Source organism: Sinohyriopsis cumingii, chromosome 15, assembly GCF_028554795.1.
Source record: "Sinohyriopsis cumingii isolate HCF-2022 chromosome 15, ASM2855479v2, whole genome shotgun sequence".
In the NCBI taxonomy this organism is placed as follows: Eukaryota; Metazoa; Mollusca; class Bivalvia; order Unionida; family Unionidae; genus Sinohyriopsis; species Sinohyriopsis cumingii.
This window is the reverse complement of record NC_142975.1, coordinates 23830973-23847752: the sequence shown is the minus strand read 5'-3', so window position 1 is coordinate 23847752 and position 16780 is coordinate 23830973. Positions and strand designations below refer to the sequence as shown.

The 16780-nt window shown below is 35.4% G+C and overlaps 1 pseudogene across 1 annotated transcript; it reads left to right on the top strand.

Moving 5' to 3' along the window:
- The first annotated feature begins 1673 nt into the window (after positions 1 to 1673).
- Positions 1674 to 16551, top strand: LOC149781409 (uncharacterized; annotated as a pseudogene). Its single transcript, XR_016414490.1, has 3 exons — positions 1674 to 1796; positions 12380 to 14007; positions 14244 to 16551. The product of XR_016414490.1 is annotated as an uncharacterized LOC149781409 (transcript).
- The last annotated feature ends 229 nt before the right edge of the window (positions 16552 to 16780 follow it).

The window sequence follows — 16780 nt, the reverse complement described above, 5'->3', positions numbered from 1 at the left end:
GAATATGGTTTTGTTCTTTCTAATTTTAACAAAATAAATTAACAAGATCATTGGGTTATCATCTTGAAAAGTTGATATAAACTTCAGCGTAATAGAATATTTCGCGCCAAACCCAAGTACAATCTTACCCTATAGGCAATTATGAGTTGATATTAACTTGTTAGTTCGGTTTGTGTCAAAGAGCTAATTGAGAGAGAGAGAGAGAGAGAGAGAGAGAGAGAGAACAAGCAAAAAATGACTTATGATAGCTTTAGCTTGTTTAAACTAGATATACCTTTTTCTCCTGCAATATATATTCACCCTTAACAAAACTTCGATTTCTCAAGTATCATGTCTGATTTAATTGGCGTAAAATGAGCCATTGTAACAGTGATATGGTGAAAATGATCTTAACTTTAAATGTACTGCAGAAGTCACCATTGCATCATGTTTTAAACATTTATTTTAGACAAAAATGATTATTGAACGCTTTTTATACTAATCTTATTAATCTTGCATCATCTAATTAACTTGCTCTTACACTAATTTCATCTGAAATTGTTTTCATGCCAAACAGTTCAAACCTTGACTACCTTGTATTTCTCACCAATATAGTGCACTTGTATTTTTCACTCATTTAACATACAGATGCGTGATGATGACTGAAGAAAGGCAGTCAGCGTTGAGAGTGAAAACGTATATTATTCACACTGCTTATTTATGATTTTAAGAGTTTTCTTTGGTTTGGTTTTTAAACAGAACCGTAATGCTTCTTCCATTGGGTCACATGTACCTTTCGCAAACTTCGATCTGGTTCTTCCCACTCTTGCCTCCAAGATCTTGTACCTCGTTACTTGGATACACATTACAATATAATTTGCGAAATAAAAATAACTTTTCAACAAAATACATAATAGACAAGCAACCACCATAAATTTGTATACAGCTTCAACGATAAAGGCTTGGAACACTAAAGCATGCCTCAGATTATCTAATATTTAATAGTTAAGTGTACCCACACATAATTATCATGTTCCTTTATATTAGTATACCGGTAACATGCACTCGTCAGTTATTTATATAAGGATAAGAAACAACTGCAGTGATTTGAACAATGATTTATATTCATACGTTCTTACAGCTAACCCACTGTGTGAAGACAAGACTGCCTACAATTGTATCTGTCACGGAACTGTGTACATTTATTGTTTATGAATATCTGAAATATAATGTACTAGGGTTTCGTTTCTGTGACAGCTCCGGTGGCCGAGTGTTTAGAGCGTCCGCCTCGGATGCGGGAGGTCTCGGGTTCGAACTCCGGCCGAGTCATACTAAAGACTTTTAAAAATGATACAGGTACCTCGCTTGGCGCTTAGCATTAAGAGGTTAGTGTTGGGACTAGTCGGCCTGGTGTCAGGATAATGTGACTGGGTGGGACATCATGATACATGCCTGCGGCGTGATGCCCCAGTGCTAGACACCACTTTCAACTGCTACATTGCAGACATCGTAGCGATATGACTGAAACATTGTTAAAGACACACACACACACACACACACTCGTTTCTGTGTACAGCGTTACGGGGGGGGGGGTATCTGTATCATACATTAGTTCGATGGATGTATGGAGTTCTGTTCACTCTATGCTGCACGAGCGAAGTGCTTACGACGGGAAAACCGATATACTTCGAGCGCACAGGCCGTGCATTGCAACATAGGCTGTGTACTTACAGACTCGCAGTAGAGACAACATTACACAACGGAAAGTCTTGTCAATGAGCGATCCACTTCAGGACGTGTTATCTCCAGCTGTAGAGGTATGTGAATTGTGAAATTATTTTCCTATTTGTTTCATTCTAATACTTACTCTGTATTTTAGGTAGTTACGACTTGTGTCGTATAATGCAATGTTAATGGGGTTATTATAGTCTGTTTTCTAGTTTACCAGTATGTAACTGAAAATTTTGCATTGATTTAAATGTTGCATGTTTTGAGGGAGGAGGGGACTTTATTTTCTGTAAGATTTTCGTCAGGTACACGTTCACTTAACCTGATTATGCAGTGCAGTGGTCCCGATAATGATTTTTATAAAACCAACTCCATGTCATTAGATATTATACATGACCATGCCACAGATATTAAACGGATTTGGATGTGATATTTACAGCTGTGAAAAGGGATGCAGGGCTGAAAGAAGATAAAGAGTGATACGAGCGATTCTGTATTTTTGTTTGCGTCGTAGTGAAGGTGTCATTCTAGCCGTGGTGCTAATTTGGGTTAGTATATACCCGGTGTGCTGCTGTCGGTGGTTGACGTTGGCCCGTAACAAATTTCAATAATCGTCCAAGACGCATTACCCACTGGTATGATCTCCCTTCAACATTTTGGCAAGGAATCTATCGTCCCTACCCCCTTTCTCTTTGTACCATTAGTAGTTTTATACTTTCTTGATATTAATGCTTTCTTGTGTGCTTTCGTTTTCCTTACGTTTAGTCCATGTCGGTTTTATATAATTACCTGTGTATTTTTAGCAGAATAGTTGTAGAGTTAGTTTTTCCCCACCCTAATGCTGTAAATATGGCAATAAACCAAACCAAAGTTCCAGTGCAATGAGTAAATTTTCCTAGCATACGTACACTTGCTAAAGATAGCAAGTTTTGAAGCTTCAACAACAAAGGTGGGGCCCCGAGTGGCCGAGTGGTCTAACGCGATCTCCGTTAAGGATCACTTCCATCTCACCTGTCTGCTTGGGTTCGAGTCTCGGATTCAGCAAATGTGGTATATGAGAAAGCTTGCCAGTAGCTTCTCGTGGGTCGGTGGTTCTTTCCGGGGTTTTCCCGGGTTCTTCCTCCACCATTAATACTGGCCGCCATGTATAGCCTATCGTGTGCTGAAAAATGGCGTTAAACCCTACAACAACAACAATATCAACAATGGTAGAATAATTATCTTAATGAGAGTTTCTCATATTTAAATCCTCGGTAGCTTTCTAAAGCATGATTTAAGCTGCGACTTATCGGTTGAGGCTTACGCAGTCATTCCGATTAAAATCGGATCTTAACGTGAAGGTCATGCGACGACCGTTTAGGGGTCGTGTACCGGTGACCTTTGAATATCAAACGAAATGAAAGTTATTTATCATTTGTATTACTAGAAATCCTTCTGTATAATTATAATTAGTCGTCTGTGTGGATGTGGAGTAGTTATACATATCTTGAAACATTTTAATAAGAAAATACAAAATATATATGGGTTTCCTCGTGTACCACTATTTCATAATCTGTTAAAATTAACGGCCAGTGAACATCCATCCCATAGTCTGTCTATACGTAGAGCTCTTATATTAATCCATCTCCAGGCAAATAGACATTACATTCACAAATTGGCACATTCAAGATACAATACATTAATCACATTGGTGTACTATTAAAATTCATTATGGAAAATTTACTAGTTGTAAAATTTGTCAGGAGTACAAAAAGCATAGCACTGAATTCATTGAACTCCTAATAATGCTGTATTATCGCCAGCGCTATGTTATTACGTCAAACGGGATTTCTCCAAGAATTTTAAACGCGTGACGCCTAGTGGTTGTTTACCTATGTAACGCTGAAGTCGGGAATGCCCAAACCCGTCGAGGCACAATTTCCTCAGAAATATCATGATTTTTAGCAAGCCTAAATTGAAAAACCTTGAACATTACCTGTGGGTATAATGCATAAATGTCTATTGATTACCTGTTACAAGTCTAGGCTCGTAAGAAAGTAACAGTAATAAAGTGAAGAGAACAAGCGTTGTCAAATTTAACAAATTTGTTTCCCTAGAACATCAAGTGAAAAATGAAAGATTTTACATTTTTACGAATCCAAAAATAATCCAAGAATTAAAAAATAGATGTCCTAGTAATAAAGTCCTGAATGAAACAGTTCGAATCCCGCTGAAATCCAAAATGGAAGACAATGACGTCATTAATTCTCAGCGAAGTGCTGCAGTGTCAATAGTCTCTTGTTGAATCACATTCCAGTGTTTGAATTCCGTATAAATTTCTGTAAATGTCATTGTTCAAGAATTTAGAGCTAGTATTTCCAGAGAAAATAATCACTTGAAATCCAATAATTTGAAGCAAATAAAATAATTAGCCCAAACTAGACACAACATAAACAAATGGACGTTTCAAGTGTTAAGACACGACTATTCTTTCTCAATACATCAGTAATTTCTCAATACATCAGTAATAAGTCTAAGACGCAAAACAAGATTCGAGGATGAGGGTCAACCTTCTAGAAAATTTAGAAGTTTGTAATAATAAACAAGTATCATCACGTACTCCAGGTATGTCCTTGACTTAATAATTCTTACTCATAAAGAATTTTAAAAATTGTTTAAAAGTTGTTTTACTACAACTCTCACTAGTTCTGAATCAAGGCCAGAAACTAGATAGTATTTATATTGTTTGTTTTTTAGTAGGATCAAACTGTCCAGAAAATCGGTTCAGTTTTATGTCAAATCCAGTAAATACAGTTACATTACTATATTATGTAATAGAATGAAAACATTAAAACAATCAAGCAAGTAAATTAAATCAAATATAAATTGAATCAAACATACATAACTCTTTCCCCATAACAGGAAAAAATATTTATATTATAAAGCTTTCTTTTTGCCATAGGTCAATTATGTATGTGGCTTATAAAAAATAACTTAAGATAAGATCTTATGAATGATACAAAGTATACATGAAATAATATACTTATATACACGTGAAAGTGCATCTGCTATTAAATTATTTTCCCTTGATGCGCCTGGTGTCATTATTATATTCCTGTAACAAACTCCACCTTGACAATCTGATTTGTTATCTTGCCGATTAAAGTAAGGGGGTTGTGGTCACTAAACACAATAGGCGGAGAAGGAGCTAACTAATGCAAACTTCAAAACCTTGGCAAGCCAATATCAAGACCAAACATTCCTTCTCGGTTGTTGAATAATTTCTTTAGTCTTATTTAATTTCTTAGAAACATAAAACGCTGGATGATCAACACCATTTTTATCGTCTTGAATCAATGCTGCTCCATCCCCAGCATCACTTGCATCAACAGACAGTTTAAATAATTGATTGAAATTTGGAGCTGTAAGAACTGGTAAACTATTAAATATGGCCTTTAACATATCAAAAGCCTCCCGACATTTTTCAGACTAATGCAACTTGCTCATTTTGTCAGGGGTTCAGCAATTATAGAAAAAAATGGAACAACATTTTCTTTAGTATCCAGCCATACCTAAAAATCTCATCAGTTGCTTTTTACTAACAGGCACAGAGAATTCAGAGATAGCTTTGATCTTAGCATCAATAGGTTTCACTTATCCATGCCCCACGATATGTCCTAGACATGTTAAACACGGCAGCACTCACTTTTGGATCAATTCAATGTCAAACTTGCATCAGTGAGTCTGACTAGGAATTTCCGAATTGTCACTAAATGTTCTTTCCAAGTGCTTTTGTAGATGACATCATCGATGTCAGCAACACAATTATCTGGACCAGAGGTAATCATGTTCAATAGACGTTGAAAAGTACTTGGTGAACTTTTCATCCCAAACGGCATCATTTTATATTGATAAAGTCACGAATGCCTAAATTTCCTTTGCTCTTTCCCTCAGTGGAATTGCCAAAATCCTTTCAGAAGGTCAAATTTGGTGACATACTTGGCATTTTCGATATTATCAATGCAGTCATCGATTTTTGGTAATGGAAATGAATCTGTTTTAGTTACTGTTCACATTTCTATAATCAGTACACATACGGAAATGTTTATCTAGTTTCGGAACAAGTATACATGGTGAACTCCAGTCACGTTTACTGGGCTCTGTGAAATCAATCTAGAGCAAATACTGCATTTTTTCTCTCCAAGTATTCCTGTTTGAAATGGTTGATCCTGAATGGGTGTCGTTTCACAGGTTTGGAATTTACAATTTCAACGTCATGAATTTTTTGTTTGTTCTTGTATGAACACCTTGAAATAACTGCTCATATTCAAGTAATAACTGTTTAAGTTCATTCCTTTCTTGTTTTTGGAAATATGTTTATGGTCCAAATTATTCATAATTTATGAATCCCGAAGATTTTTGACTCCTAAATCAGTCGACTCCGAATGCATGCCTTCGCTTAAACCCTCACTGAATGGGACATTTACAACTAAAGTAATTGCATGATTAACCTATCTCTCTCAACATACTGGTATTCCTTTAATTTATTTAGATCCAATGAGTACTATCACTGAAATTCAAATGATTCATTTTCTTCTCAGCTTTGTAAGGGCAGTAATATCTAATCTGAATAAAAATTAAGAATGAGAGAACCCTATTACCAGACTCAAAGGTTCTCTCCATTGTAGTTCTGTTGGACCAGAACTTCACTTTTGACTTCAACTGCTGAGTGCCAAATTCAAGCATAATTAGCTAGATAACTCCAGACATAAAGTTTAACCCTTGATCAGATTGGACAGATTTTGGGAAGGCTAAATTGAGTAAAACAATTATTAAAGTTTTTACTATTGTTTAGATTAAATATTCCTCAAAGAAATTGCCTCTTGGTATCTTGTTGACGCACACATAATGGTCAATAAGTATTGGTTACCTGATTTGGTCTTAGATAAGGGACCAACATACTCTTCCGTTATTCTGCTAAATGGTTCGTCACATGCAGGAATATGCGGAAGATGAGTCTTAGGTATCTTCTGATTGGGTTTTCCTACCATTTGACAAGTATCACAAGATCTGCAGTATTTACAAACATCACTTTTATTTTTTGTCCAAAATAAGTGATTCAATATCTTGTGATACGTCTTATTAATCCCTAAATGACCAAGAAAGGAGTTTCATGGGGCAGACTAAGTAATTAGTCTGTATGACTTTTGGAACTACAATTTGATAGTTCACTGACCACTTGTCACCAGCAGGTACCTCGGACAGTCTCAATTTTCTCATAAGAATCCCATTTTGGATAAAATAACAGGCATGTACTTCAGTGGCTTCAGTTTCATTAATGGCCCTTTGAAACAAACAGGAGATCTCATGATCTTTTTCCTGTTCAACGACAAGTGATTGTCATTTGTCACCCTGACTAGAATAAAGAGAATGAGTCGTTAAGAGGATCACTGTTATCAATACCGTTTGATTGATCCAAACAAGGAGTGAAAGTTGTCTCATCAAAGGCCTGACAATACATGTGTCAGCTAAAGGAATACTTTCCTAATCAACATCATTCTCTTGAGCTTTCTTTGTCATAGCTTTAGTAACTGCACAAGCTGTGTATAAATCGGGGAATTCTTTTTTAATAGGATCGTCTTCCTGATCCAAACAAAGCTCGTCAGTTACAAGTGGATTAGCCACAACCTCGTCTCCAGCTAGGTCGTTGCCAGTAATAAATTAATGCCCTCAAAGGGTAAAGCAGACGCTATTCCGACTGTCATGGGTCCTGAGACTGTCTGGTAACAAATTTACCCAATGGAAAGGAACATTAAAAAAGGCCGCAGTCTACTCCCTGAAAAAGAACATTCTCATTAGAAGACTCTCAGAAAAAAGCAAAGTAACTGATAATAAAAGACCATGAGAAGCTCACGTGTCCCTTAAAATTTTAATAGAAATGGGATTGGCCGAATCATCCAAGAGTGATATAGAACTTTTCGACATGAATGGTTCATAATTCTCCATAATAAAATAAGACTGGGGTTTATTAGACCCAATAAATGTATTTCTTTCAATACATGACAATGGCCTTGACCTCTTAGAAATAAGAGCATTTGGTTAGGTCTGTCTTGAATCTGTTGCTTTTTCTAATTTGTAGCAATCAGAATTGACGTGTTCTTTCTTCTTACAATAGGAACACGTAGGAAGAGATATGGAATTTTGATCAAGCTTATCAGAAACGTGATTTCTTACAGTCGTGCCAGATTAAAATTTAGAAGTGCTTGTATTAGGCTGAAATAATTTTCTACCAGAAGACTGCTGAGTGGAAGACTTGCCTACAGAAGCATTTTTATGAGATAAGAAATGCTCGTCAGCAGTACGAGCAGATTTCTCAAGGTTTCGACCTTATGTTCATCGAGTGGTCTAAAGCGCTCTCCGTTACGGATCACTGCCATCTCACCTCTGTCTGCGTGGGTTCGAGTCTCGGATTCAGCCAATGTGGGTATGTGAGAAAGCTTGCCAGTAGCTTCTCGAGGGTCGGTGGTTCTTTCTGGGGATTTCCCGGGTTCTTCCTCCACCATTAATGCTGGCCGCCACGTATAGCCTATCGTGGGCTGGAAAATGGCGCTAAACTCTACAACAACAACAACAACATCCTTATGTTCATCAATAAGTCTTAATGTCACTATGGACACAGTTCTTGAACTCTTCAAGTAATACAAGTTGTCTGAGATTTTAGTAATCTTGATTAATATTTGTGTCTAAGCACGATCAATCAAATAACTGCAATTTTCTATTGCAAAGTCGACATTGGTATGTCGAGGTTCCATTTTATAGATTTATGCTGATAGTCCTCAGGGACTAACTCGTAACTCTTTAAAATGCATTCCTTCACCAAATCATATTAGGCTCTTTGCTATTTGCTGTACTGACAGGGATGTATATATTGAGGACAATGCTTCGGTGGCCATTTCAAATTTTCAGCAACGTTTCAAAATAAATAAAATATTTGCCGACTTTCTTTACTCTAAATGGGGACACTAACATAAAATTCTTAGTAATATCAAAACTTGAATTTGTATGTGAAGTGGGAACGTGCATTTCACTTGCCAGTTCTATTACTTGTATTATAAACTGATATTCCCTCTCTTCTTCTTCTCTTTGAATTTGCAGTTGAATCTGTCTCTCTCCTCTTTGTCCGATTGTAAACGGATTTGCTCTTTCTTTAACTGCATTTGTTCTTTTTGTAACTGCATTTGTATCTCTTATTTCTCCGCTTGTAAACCGCTCAGGTTGCCTAGTGGTTACAGGCCCGCCTCTGATGCGGGAGGTCGTGGGTTCGATCCCCGGCCAAGTCATACCAAAGACTTACAAAAGCGGTACTAACAGCTGCGTTGCATGGCGCTCAGAATTAATAGGTTAGTGTTAGGACTGGTCGGCCTGGTGTCAGGATAATGTGACTGGGTGGGACATCATGCTGCATGTCTGTGGCATGATGCCCCAGTGCTAGACATCACTATAAACTGCCACACTGCAGACATCGTAGCGATATGACTGAGAAAAAAAATGTTAAAGCTACGTTAAAAATCCAAATCACACACACACACACAGCACTTGTAACTGAATTTCTTTTTGTTTCTCTCTCTCCTCTTTTCCAAATGCATTTGTTTTTCTGCTTTCTGAAGTTCAAGCTTTCTCAACTCTTAATTCCATCTTGGATTTTAATTTTAACTCCTCTACTTTTATATCAGTCTGATACAGACTTACTGATCGAAAGCAAGGCACTTTTATCCAAAACTCTTTTCCACCAAATCCAGGATCAAAATGTTTTTCTTTCTTGCTGCGTTAAAACGGCTTTTGGTTCAAAAAGATATTTTATAGCAAGCTGAATCAATTCATTTTGTTTCCAAACAGTCCAAACTGCTCCTGAGTAGGATTTGAGAGAAAGGTCTCATTTTTTGATAACATTGTAAACAAAAAGCCTGTTTATTTCATTTAGGATTTCTAAAATGAAAACATACTTGTGATTTTAAAAACATTCAAAAACTAGCGTAATTTAAATCCCAGAAAACAAAGTTTTCTGAAATACTTTAGTCAAAATTCATATATCCCAAAGACGAGCTCCCATTGTTCTTGTCACGATCTTGACTATCAAGTGAAAAATGAAAGAAAAAACACTTACGCTTTTACCAATAAATTCCTAAAATAATCCAAGAATTAAAAATGTCATAGTAATAAAAAGTCCTGAATGAAACTGAGTTCGAATCCCGCTGAAATCCAAAATGGAAGACGATTACGTCATTAATGGTCGACGAAGTGCTGCAGACACTGCAGTCTCTTGTTGAATCAGAGAAAATATTATTCCAGTGTTTTAATTCTGTATAGATTTCGATAAATGTCCTTGTCCAAGAATTACTTAAAAGCACTAGTATTTCCAGGGGGGAAAAATCACTTGAAGTCCAATAATTTGAATAAAATAAAATAATTAGCACAAACTAGACACAACACAAACAACTGAACGTTTCACGTGTTAAGATATGACTGATTATTCTTTCTCAATACATCAGTAATAAGTCTAAGACGCAAAACAGATTCGCGGATGAGGGTCACCCTTCTAGAAAATTTAAAAGTGTGATAGTAAACACGTTTCATATTACGTACTCCAGGTATGGCCTTGACTTAATTATTCTTATTCTCAGAAATAATTAAAAATGTTGTTTACTACAACTGTCACTGGTTCTGAATCATTAGTTTTTTGTATGTCAAACAGAACAGAACTGAATTTCTGGACAATGGCAAATCCAGTAAATAGTTACATTACAATAGCATGCAATGGAATAAAAATAAAAATTAAAAAAATTAACAATTAAATTAAATCAAAATTTAAATTAAATATACATAGCACCGTATACAAACCTCTTATCGAACTTTATTAGATCTACGTCGGTCTTGATTGATGCTTATAAGGCATAGACCGCAACTGACGTACAAGCCCGATTAAGTCTACACTGTGTGTGTTCGCTCCGCCCCTCTGTCTTTTTTATCGTAGTTCCTTTCCTTGGACGTTTTTCTTAACGGTAATTTCTTTTTTATTATCGAATACAAAATCAGTATGTTAAATATGTATACTAATATTAGTTTTCGTCATACTAAAGGGTTTTGTCAATATGAAATTATTAGACACAGACTCGCTGGAATAGAATTGGCTTTGCATTCTTAGGGATAAGTCGCTATGGGTCTTAAAGATCAAATAATTGAACATAGCAGTTTCAGAATTTGTATAAAAACCTTCCCACACGAAAGCTGTCAGTGCTGATATTGTGATTTCAATAATGCGAGTACTGAATGCAAATTTATATATAAAAAATAAAGATATGTAATGAAAGCTGTCCTGGTGAAATAGTTTAACAGTTTGGCGCAGTGTGCTTTGTTAGTTAAATAACTCTCTCTCTCTCTCTCTCTCTCTCTCTCTCTCTCTCATATTATTGCAAAATTGTTCCAGGTAATAAAATAATTCAGTTCGAAAAAGATATATCAATTGCCACCTTGTTTGAAAAGAAAGACACTTGATTGAACCAAATGAATCGCTATTGTGAACCAATGAAAATATTGATTTATCGTTACGTTACGGCTCTTGGCATAAAGGACACTATGCATACAGCGTCGAAACATCTCTAGTTTGCTTGTTTTGTGAAGGTATCAGCATCTGATCTGGATTACTTTCAAAATAGTTTACAAAAAATTAGTTTGTGCCAACTAGACAGTAGGCGTAAGAGGTTATTAATGGTTTAATTACGAAGATATCAATTCTAGGGTTGAATGGCAGAAGATGTCAGCATTTTGGGTGAAAACTGAGTGCGGTATTTTGAATTGGCGATTCTTCTTTCGTTGTGGTAAAATTATTTTCTAATCTATAAAAATTTGCCTAGAAGACAGACTCGTAAGAGGCGATATATGTAATGGGTCATATCTTGTCAGGTACAATGGAATGTCTAACAAACATAGCTGGTAAAAGGTGATATGAGACTTTAGTACATTCTACCAGAGCAAGAATATAATTTTAAGTGCATTGTCCAATGTCACCTTCTACCGCATACAATGTGTGCTTCCAAGTTAATTGTCAAGGAGTTATTTTGGTGGGTGGCTGTTTTTTTGACTGAACTAAATAGTTTAGATGTTAAGTTGTAATATGTGTACCTGGTAAAATATCTGCACCTAAGACGCATGCATATCTTTAAGTATTGGAATCCAGATTCCTCTTTGTGGGTGCACTGAACTGGAAGAAATGTTACAGTATATGTTACAGTATAAACAAATCCAGTTTTAGATCATTATAAAGATTAAATCAAGCAACTGTACAAAATATATAAATTAATCGAAAATTATTTGTGTCAATGTTTTCAAAAAGCTGATAGAATCTTTTGTTCTATCCAACACCTTAAATAAAATTTGTTTTGGTTTAATAGATCATTTTAAATAAAATAGTCTTCAGTCAGTTTTACAATCTAAAATGTAAGATTTCAATCACATGTTAGAGACCCACATTTCGTTAAATTAAGACGTTGTTTCTTAACTTTTATATTTAAGTTTAAAATAGTTCTGAAAACAGAATTCTTTGAATGCGTAGATTGATCGAGCTTGGTCAGATACAATTTTAAGTTCTATTTTTGCCGAAATAAAAGAGGCAGACTACAGAATTTTTTTTTTGCAGGTACCAACTGGCAAAAGATATTTATACAGAACAACACATAAAAAACCGTTCAGATTCTAATACAGGCAGCAAAGCTATATATTTGGGGAGGCAAGTAATGTCATTCGTATTGAGAAGATCGAAGGCCATCATAGTTCGTTTGACATGGATACTGACTCAGAAACGGATATTCCTCTTTCAGAAAAACAATTAAAGCTTCATAGAACAAATAGAAGTAATGATGACACAAGTCAGTCTTACACATTTATAATCAGAATAGAGAAGTAACGAACAAACACCATCAATCACCTGAAGGAACATATAAAGATAGTATCGAGCAGAAAATACACCACTTGGGGAGTAGATGTTAGCAATGAACAACAGTATTTGGTGTTCAACTAGCGCCATCGAATGCTGAACGAATTTCTATTGCACATATTACAATGAAGGTTAGACTTCATCATGATTATATGAAAAGGAAAGACGTATGTAGGACAAGCAAGTGAGACAGATGTCAAAACGAAAAATGATGTATCTCGCATGACGGAGATCTCAACATGTCAACCTGTAGTCGATGAAGCTGAAATTGGTGTAAATATAATTCATCACTTCAAGATATTTTTATATAAGAGCCCCGAGATGACATGTACACGCCATCCAAACATCAATCTATGGGTTATTGACTCTGTATTTTACACCACACAACGAGGCTAATTATTAAGGTCCGAAACGAAATAAGCTTCCTCGAAATTAACGGCAAATCCATTATGTGGAAGGCAAATATTCATAAACAAACGAGGTCAAAAGGCATGGTTTGTGTTCCTAAGTATGGAAAAGCCTTTCCAGCAAGTAAAATATGTAGACTGCTCCGACTGCAGATTTAAGTGTTCAGAAAAAGATAATCGACGAATGAAATGTTTTGGACATACTGGAGTTGAAGTGATTTTGCGAAGCACAAGTTTTATTTGTCAGCATGTGGAGCAGACATAATCTTAGTGAGTTTACAGAGAAAAGAAGAAAGGTGTCTCAAGCATTTTGCACAATTTTATGTCAGGGCAAATTTAGTGTGCGAAAACTCTTGTCATAAGGACCTTATATATTGGCAGAAAAAATAAGCTGTTGAATATGCGATGAGTGGTAAAGTACATTTGAGTTTTCACTCACCCACCCATTAAAATACCAGAAACTGATATTCAGTTTGTTCATGACCAGACCCATAGCTTTGCTACAGCTGTACAGCACTACACAATAAAATATACAAAAAGGAAAAGGGAATATATATTATAAGGAATGCGCTCACTTTACATTGAAAAGTGCAAAGAAGCTGCTAAAAAACACATTCAGGAAAAGCCGGTCAGATACCTTTCTGCAAGGATTAACAATTTGTCTTTTTTCATCACAAAAAAGACTGGTGTCTAATCCGCATTCACTACCAGCACCTCAGAAGAGAAGATAAATATGATGAGAAGCAGAAAAAGGAACATTGTCTCCACCAAACAAGAATGACAATATCCCGGCAATAAAAAGAGACAAATAGAAAAAGGTCAAATCTCATGGCGCTACACGTTTCAACATTTGACTTGCAAGCTGTCCTGACAAGGCATTGTAGCTTAGTAGGAAAACTGTATTATAAGAGAAACATCTGCTACTAAAATTAACCTTCTACTCAGAGATCGTAATGCAACTTGCTTACAAGTGGATTAGACTCAAGGAGGTAGAGGTTCTTGCGAAATTGTGACCTATCTTTTCTTGCATCTCCATTCTCTTACGAAGAAGTTACTTATTATTCTGATACATGTGAATGACAAAATGGAAGCCAGTTTATACAATGTGCATTGCTTTATTATATTGGAAAGATTGAAAATATCACCCGCATAATCGGAAGTTTCTAGAAAATTGACATTCAAAAATGGAATGTGATTCAATTCATTCCAACATTGAAAATACAAAAAGGTTAACAGTTTGTATGCTCCTTCTGAGTGAAAACATTAGTATCACTTGCAAGGAAGTTTAGGGCCTACATTATGATCCCATTTTAGTTAAAGACTTCATGGATTTAAAGAAATTAAAGAAGGAAACTGTAAGAAATGTGAAAAGTAGATTCAAAAGGGGAAAAGAGTAACACGCTTGAAGATACAACAATACATATAATAAGCAATACATCAGATAGGTTCTGGGGACATCCAAACTCAATCAGTGCCATATCTTCGGCTCAAAGGTACATAACATTGGCAATCTCTCCTGTTAAGAAAGTAGATATGTTGTCTCTTTGTGCTTAGAAACACAGCTAGAAGAATATGATAAGTGCTATCAATCCCTTCAATCCCGTAAATATATGACGGACAAACTTCCGGTACCCAACGTGAGCAGGAGGATGATACTGATTAGGATTCAGCTTCATTTGTATCCAAATTGACCATTTCTTCGTGGAAAAGAAACTTTAATTCAAATGTTGAATATCGACATATACTGTTCAGTAATTGTATACAATTGCGGAAAGCATAAACATGTCGGAGTCTTTGTTACAATAATGGCGACAACATATTATGCATGTCACTTTCATCGCGAAAACATAGTCCAAGATTTTATGGTAAATTGTGGAATAAGGAGGTGCCATTTGTTTTTCAGTGAACTTCAGTCGAAATTGCCATCCTGACAATTTTACTGCAAAAATATGGAGGAAAATTGTTTTTATTACTGCAAATTTTATAAAACTTGCTATAATCCTCGGCAGTGAAAACAATAACTAATACAACAGTGGGTGTTGTTTCCTTTATAAATTCCTTAACATATTGCTACAGTCTCATTTTAACAAGCAAAAATACCATATGCAGTGCGATTATTACTATTTGTTTCCTTTATTTTCTGGAACGGTAGCTTTCGCCAATTATAATTCCTGAAAAGATGCTAATATAATATAGTACCGATTAGCTCTTGACAGTAAAAAGTATTAACTGCTATTATCTTCTTTTACAAGCACGGGAAAAAAGAAAGAGGCTTGTTTTAAAAACGGAATTTAAATTCAAAATATAAACATTTTGTTTCACCATTGATTCGCAATATGATGTGCTTCATTTTAAGAAATATTGCGAAATAACTTAGATGGGCACCAAACAGATTTTTTAAATACTTAAACCTTACAAGCTAAATATTTCAAAATGTTGAAAGGTTTAGTTGGTACCTTTTAGCGTTCAACCGTAGAACTAGTATGCGATTTTTTTGGCAGATTTCACATCTTAAATATTGTAATAAATATGGGGTATACGCCATTTGTATATACCTCTTTATTTTAATGATTTATTAGATTTTGATGATTACTTTTTTTTATTCCGGGAAGTCTGAGTTAGAGAAATGTTAATCAGCTCGAGTAATTAGCCAATCTCGAGGGACGAATGTCAAAGAGGGTAGCGTGGATGAGATTTCTTCATGGCATGGATTAGTTTCGTAGTGAGTTTACGCCAGAGCCGCGTAAGTGGGCTTAGTGGGCTTATCTAAGTAGTTCCTACCAAATCTAATTGTGTTGATTGATTGTGTATCTACATGTGAAGTATTTGTGATAGATGCTCAAAATTTGTTCAGTGGAAAAATTGAAAAGGTATTGTACTAATATCTGGAGACGCCTTTTATTTTTGCTTTGTTTTAAACAAGGTGTAGAGTTACAGGCGAAATTATGCTTAAAATCATGATTTGACTGATCTAGGGATAAGGTATTAAAAATAGTTCCCTGCAGTTGGTGATTTGCAGTTATGAGATTGGCATGCAATTGTGAAGTTGAAGTGTAAATGTGTAGTTGTGATTTTTGTGGTCATGCATTGTTTAGAGGAAATTTTTATATTCTGAGTGTGTTGGAATTATCAGTAGACAACGACTGATGTTGATCAAATAAAGGGAATATATGTGACTTTCAGCAGTATTCACGCCAGGGTTGAATTCGCCTCTTACAATACCATTTTTGTTTTGTATCTGAAAAAGTTTAAATGTTTATAAACAGTGAAATGATTCCGAGTTTTATGAAAATAATCCCAGACATATACTGTATCATCTGTGAGTGAACACATGGCTATAAAGTTCTGACGATTATTGAACTAATTGTTTTATGTGCCATGGACATAATTACAACTTTGATTTCAAATATTTACAGCATTCGTAAATTAAATATTATATTATACTACAAAAAAAAAGAAATGTAGCTGCTGCGCAATACTCAACGATAAGAAATAGTCTAAGTGTATTTTAGAATTAATGAAAAATATCGTGAATAATCATGTTTTGATCTGTTCTACATTGTTGAGCAATTAATGTCAATCAACCCCGAATCTTTCCTTTCAACTATCATCGAAAAATATTTTTGTTCAGGCATTTTCTCACGTGTACGTTGTTGTTGCATTTGATTTAACGCCATTTTTCAGTACACGATATTTA